General features: G+C 33.9%; 1 protein-coding gene across 2 annotated transcripts in view; it reads right to left on the reverse strand.

Moving 5' to 3' along the window:
- The window catches only part of Btl (fibroblast growth factor receptor), a 74,008-nt gene extending 69,948 nt beyond the window's left edge, over positions 1 to 4,060 (reverse strand). For both annotated transcript variants that reach the window (XM_013310807.1, XM_013310809.1), the window contains exon 1: positions 3,854 to 4,060. The gene's annotated coding sequence lies outside the window, so the exon portion shown is untranslated. The remainder of the gene's footprint in view (positions 1 to 3,853) is intronic.
- Positions 4,061 to 7,033: the final 2,973 nt, after the last annotated feature.

The raw sequence follows: 7,033 nt of genomic DNA on the forward strand, positions 1-7,033 counted from the left end.
AACGTATATAAAATATCAATAAATATTACTTCATGAACTACTAAAATTCGTAATTTAACACCACAAAATTCCTTTGACAGCTAAGAGTAAGTATTTAAAAAAGTAATAACAAATCTCTTTGAATGTTTACATAAACATTATTTAAGATAATCGAAGATCCAACAAAAAAAAAACTTAAAAGAAACTCAGCATAAAATACGAATCGAAAATAGTTCTCAAGATCGGCAAACCCGTTAAGAATGTTTATACAGAGATCGGCTGTAGATTATTTAAATTAAAGATGTATGAACGCCGAACTTTATACTTCGAGTAAGTATTTTCGTAAATATACGTAAGAATTTGTTCTACTTACAAAATTGTTATTATGCAAAGTTAAAAGTAAAAGCCGGTTTCACTGTTTTTGCTTTCAAAAACAAAAGTATAATTCGCCAATCAAAGTAGTTTACGTGTGAAATTTTACTTTATTATTTGCTGCTGTCGCTCGCGTCTCAGTTCGCGAGGAATTAAAAAAAAAACATAATTAGGAGCCTATGTGTTCTTCCAGACTATGTTCTACACTTATGCAAAATTTTAACGAGATCCGTTCAGCCTACTTTCAAACAAACATCCATCCATGTTAATATTCAATCAACTTAAACCCAGTGTAGAATACTCGACATATTAATTTAAGTAATAAAAACCCAAGATAGAAGTTGTAACTAAGTTTTTGAATTTTACTCTAATTTCCTATAATTGGATTTTATTTAACTCATACCAGAACTACGAAATACGAACAATAACTGAAAAAATAAATGCCTAAAAAAAATAAAACAATTTTTGAATTGCATAGCGCGTAACTTAACGGCAGTTAGTATAAATATCTACACTAAGGGTCAACTAACTTATCATTAAGCGACACAGAGTGCGACAAATATCATTGCAACTTTTTTCTCCTGTCATCGTATATTAATAAATCATCGAAGTCTCGCGACGATATCGCTTCGAGTCTTGTAAGTGATAACAAGTCGCCACTTCATACTTTATTGCCTGAGAATTTCCTCACCTTGGAATAAATAAATTTGATTTATGTTTCTATATGTTTGATACTTACTTGCGCCTTCTTCCATCTCGTACAATAAATTTTATAACTGACTAGCTGTCGCCCGCGACTCCGTCCGCGAGTAGGTAAAAAAAATGATTAGTAGCCTACGTGTTCTTCCAGACTCTGTCTATTTCATCATCAGCTCAATATACATCCCCACCAAGGGGCTGGGAGCCTATCCTAAGTTAGGGGTGCTTAGGGCATAGTCAACCAAGCTGGCCCAATGCAGGTTGGGCGGGTTTCATCACGATGTTTTCCTTCATCGTAAGAAAGTCAGATAAATGTACATATGTAAACCGAAATTGAAAAACACATTGGTACATGGCGGGATTCGTACCCAGGACCTACAGATTACAAGTCAAGTGCTTTAACCTCTGAACCACCGACGCTCCCTGATCCATCCTTTCGTCTAATCATTCGCATTTTTATTAATAAGACTAGTTTTTATATTTTTTTTACAAATTGCCAAAATCGTTAATTAAGGGGGGAATTAATAGGGATATATACGTATTAACTTTTTCCACACCACGTGTAACAACACGTAATAGATAACCTAAAACTTTAATATAAGGCAATGGACTTGTGATAAACGATTCTAGTTCACGTGTAATTTGCTTAGTAATTACGTTTTACTTCGTACAAAGGATTTACGTATTAATGTTTTACTAAATAAATGTATGTAAACCCGGAACGTGAATATGAAATTAACTAGCTTTTACCCACAACTCTGTCTCATCATCATCAGCTCACTATACATCCCCACGGAGGAGTTCGGAGCCTACCCTAAGTGGTGATTAGGGCATAGTCAACCACGCTGGCCAATTGCGGGTTGCTAGACTTCACACATATCTTTGAATTACTTCTCAGATATGTGGGGGTTGTATCACGATGTTTCCCTTCACCGTAAGAACGTCGGATAAATGTACATATGTAAATCGGAAAATCGAAAAACACATTGGTACATGGCGGGATTCCAACCCAGGACCTGCAGATTGCAAGTCAAGTGCTTGACCACTGAGCCACCGACGCTCTCGCGCTCTCAACTCTGTCTGCGCGAACTAAAAAATTAACTTAATAAGTAGCCTATGTGTTCTTCCAGACTATCTTCTAGATTATGCCAAATTTAAGCGAGATTGAACCGTTTCGGTGTTACTTTTAAACAAACATCCATCCATCTAAACATTCGCATTTATAATATTAGTAAGGTATATTATACAAAACTGCGTTAATGTCGGCAGCTGCCGTCTAGCAATAGATTAAAATGTAACATCTTCTTTCGACTTCTTTTTTTGCTGCGGAACCACGTGCGCGGCAAACGGGACGCGTGACCGGAAAGAACAGAGACTACTAGGAAGCTAGGAGACTTCATTTGGTATACAAAAATTTGTAGGTTACATCTGAATGTTTTAATTAAGAGAATTGTAATTCTTTTAAAAAGTATTTTTTTTAATATTAATTATTTTTATTGTGGTTTTGCAAGAGTATAATTGTTAACGCTTGAAATATATTTTAACCATCCAATGACTTAACTCGCGTTTCACCGTAAACAAATAGACGAAAGATACTAAAAATAGTAATGGATGCATTATATTATTATAAGCAACTTAAATAAGTAAATTTTGTTTTAGAATTTATTGCTTGATTATCTCCCAAGACATTAAAAAAAGTAAATATATATAGAATATTTTTGAAGTCGATTAAAATTTTTAATCAAAAACAGACTGCACAGTCGCCTCTGTGCCAGCAACAAAAACACATTGTTAGCCACGTGTTGTGCGTTACGATGAATGGCAAAGGGACCGAGGTTCGAACCCGGGACCAGCCCCCGTAGGCTCCTCTTACATTTATAATTATTTTAACATGTTTCTTCCTAACACAAAAGTTTCATGCAAATGATGCACTTACAGTCGCACTCAGAGTTAGTAGCTTAGTATTAGTAAGCTAAACTAAGGATCTATAATTAACCAATTAGCAACTTACATCTATTAATTCCTTTTTCATATTTTTAACCGGCGTAGTAAATCGTTAATAGATTAGCAGTGCCTTATTGTAGATATTTCATACTGAATCTACACTTAGATTGCTTTAATGGTCATTTAGCAAGTCTGTGTATGCAGTAAGTACATCAAATATGTTTTTCAGGTATCTAAACCTGGGTTCAAAAGTATAGAGACATTCCGCTTGAACAATTGTCAAAAGTCATGAATAAAATAACGTTTTTCCCTTCTACGAAATACAATTCTTTACATTTGTAATTTAAAATATAAAGGCTTGTGCTACAAAATTATGTAAAAACAACAAACCTCAAAGTTTTATAAATAGTAAGTACTTTTATTTTTTAAATTATTACAAAATCCAACAACCTTTGGTGCATATTGTTTAAATTCAAATGTTGTTCTAAGTAAAGCCAAATAATAATTATAAAGAAATTAAAGTACTATTACTGTCTACCTAAAATTTATAACACGCTTAATATTTGTCACACAAATTTCCAACATACAATATGGTCGCTTCTTTTGAATTTATTTTGACTTTAAAATGATAAAAATTAACGCACTTACGATAACGTTACTTAAATAATATAAACAGAAACGAAAAATTTCAGTATCGTAATTTGTAGCCTAATTTTTTTTTTAGCCAGACGACAAAAATTTCCTCGAACTGTTCCGATAATTCATGAGTCACGTTCAATATGAAACTAATTACAATATCATACGCATTGCTCCATGTTCTATATTTAATTATATCTTAAAATAACACAAATCTGCTTACCAGTTTCTTGGAATGAATAAGATTCCGCTTGCCATCCGCAAAAAAAAAACTCCGTTAATATATTGTGTCCGATTTAAAACTACACATGCAATTCAATACACTGCACTGTATACCACGAGCACAAAATCAAAGAGTTCGATTATATCAATCGAATTTCGTGAGAAATTGAAATGATTTTTTCAATACTCGCGTCCACACGCCGCGAGCTTTGAGCGAAGACTGAAGATAAACGAAGCTTTCAGTGCGCGCCTGCGCTTGCGCCGATCGCTACGGCATCGCGGTAACACTATCCATCTCTTTCTAACGTACGTAAATATTATCTTTAAATTCTATGTCTCTTTTTCGCTTAATGTCGTCGCATGAAAATGAAGAAAATGCGCCTCAGCGTTCAAGTTACGTAATTTTCTTGATTTATTCGGCCTTTTGATTAATGTTTGTCGTGCTTTCGTTGTATTCTGTTAATGTTGGCGCAAATTCAATGGTACGATAGCAAATTGATGTTTTCTTAGAGTACTTTACTCTGATGGCTTTTATTACATGTCTTTTGTATTCTCGTATCGTTTTAAGTATTTTAAAATTTTTATACATAGTCATGTCAGTCAGTCGTCATTAGAGATAAGAAGATAAATTGAAATTAATTGTAATAGTTTTTTGATGCCAAAGAAAATATAGTTATCGTAATTTTAGTTGAGTGATGTGAATTTAGAGTCTAAAATTTAGAATTTATAATCTACTATTTAAATACTGGCAATTATTTCAATGTTATATTTATTTTTCTTAAAATGTTTTTGAATAGTAGGTAGTTCTGGATACATCTTACTAATATAAATGCGAATGTTTATATGGATGTATGCCTGTTAGTAGGTATCTCCAGAACGACTGTATGGATCTCTGATACGGCATAGATGTAGAACATAATCTGGAAGAACACATAGGCTATTAAGTTCTTTTACTTCCACGTGGATGAATTTGCGGGCAACAGCTACTGTAAAAATAAACGTACAATCGTGAATACGTTCGAGTTATAAAAGAATAATGAATTTGTAGAACCCGTTATAATTTCGCATAGGAAATGTGTTTCCTAGCGACTGTTTCTAAGAAAATAAATCGTTCCCTAATCCTATTTACCGCCGGCCAATGTTCCGGCTTCCGGTGGCTCCGAGGAAAAAGATATAACATAGTTGCTGTAAAACGATTCAAAAATGTAGCTTATTTTTTTAAAATACTAGCTATCGACCGCGACTCCGTCTGCACGGGATTAAAAATAAACTTAATTAGTAGTCTATGTGTTCTTCCAGACTGTGTTACATATATGCCAAATGTGGACGAAATATGTTTGGACTTTTTTGGAGATACTTTCTATCAAACATCCATCTATCTAAACTTTCGCATTTTTAATATTAGTACGACAACTCTTTTGGTGTGGAAGCACAGGTATTATAACAGTAAAACATTTTGAATTCTGGAAATCATACCTTAGATGGATGTATGGATGTTTCAAGATATCTCCAGAACGGCAGAATGGATCTCTCTGAAATTTGACATAGATGTAGAACATAGTCTGAAAGAACACATAGGATACTTATTAAGCCTTTTAAACACGCGCGGACAGTCGCGGGCGACATCTTGTTTTACTATTTCTCAAGAACTAGATAATCGCTTCTCTCATGAACACCATCCGCTCCGCTCATCACACTATCCCCATTACATCTAACCATTCATCAATCAATCGATGCACCAAATCATTCGTTAGTCTCTCGTGCCACAAATTTGTTGGTAGCAAGTATCCACTTCCTGTACGGATACGGCTTTACTTAAAAACCACGCGCGTGTCGGAAGCGGTGTTCAGCTATTTATATTATGTGGTATGAATATCAATTATAGACTTAAGTAAAATATACTATCACACTTTAATTAATATAATTTTTTGACTATTCCAGAATAATTTATCTGTGTTGTTAATTTCATTTCTATAAATCTAGCTGTCGCCCTCGACTATACCAGCGCGGGATTTAATAAAAACATAATAGCCTGTGCGTTCTTCCAAACTATGTTCTATATGCCAAATTTCATAGGGATCGGCCATTCTGGAGATACCTTCAAACAAAGTAATCATCAATTCATCTAAATATTCGCATTTATAATATTAGTAAGATGTGGAAAACGAGTAACCACATGATTCGCTGAAATAGCGAAGCGACTGCTGCCTATAGATATTCGCAATTACGGATACAGTGTCTACCTTAAATCTACGGAGGAAAGGGGACGTACAGAATGAGAATATTTCTCCTTACTATGCATCCCCACCTCCAGCAAATCTCCATTCCCACCCATTTCTTATAAAGAAGGATGGGGAAGGCAAGAATACTCAAACGTTGATATTGGCGTCTACCATTATTCAACCATTCTGGACTTACAAGGTAACAACTATCTTAACTTAATCTTTGTTAACTCTGTTACCGTATAAATTATGAACTTGTTATTAACTTTATTATAGGAATCGATAAATCTTATACAATCATCAGATTATTCATACTATGGTTATCAATGGACGATATCTTGATATAGCAATAAGCTATTCATGATAGCTCGATCAATGAAGTGTGGTACCGCGCTAATATTAGAGTCGTCTAACATTAACACGCGACCTTTCCGAAGGAATGCGGGATGCGTAACGCCTAGTATTGGCTTTCCATTCAAACGTTTTAACGCCTAAAATACTTATCTTGTACTATTAAATTATATAAATACTAGTTGTCGTCGCGACTCCGTCCCCGCGGAATTAAAAAAAATTAATTAGTAACCTATGTGTTCTTACAGGCTATGTTCTACAGTTATGCCAAATTTCAGCGAATATAAGACCGTTCTGAAGATACCTTCAAACAAACATATATCCATCTATCCATTCATCCCCGCATTTATAATATAAGTAAGAAGTAAGATAACTCGCGACAGACTTAATAAGTTAAGCAATCCCTTAGGTAAAATGAAATAACTTCAAATATCATATTTAATTTATTTAAAAAAAAAACTATTATTCGTAAACTTTTTTTAATTAATGTTATCTGCCCCAATAAATATAAAATATGTTAAACAAAGTTATTCGAAGTTATCTTGCTGTAATTATCTCGTTATCTTAGTTTCTTGAAGTAAATTGTATGGACATAGATTGCAATTAGA

Source organism: Papilio xuthus, unplaced genomic scaffold, assembly GCF_000836235.2.
Source record: "Papilio xuthus unplaced genomic scaffold, Pxut_1.1 DF827714.1, whole genome shotgun sequence".
NCBI classification, from domain to species: Eukaryota; Metazoa; Arthropoda; class Insecta; order Lepidoptera; family Papilionidae; genus Papilio; species Papilio xuthus.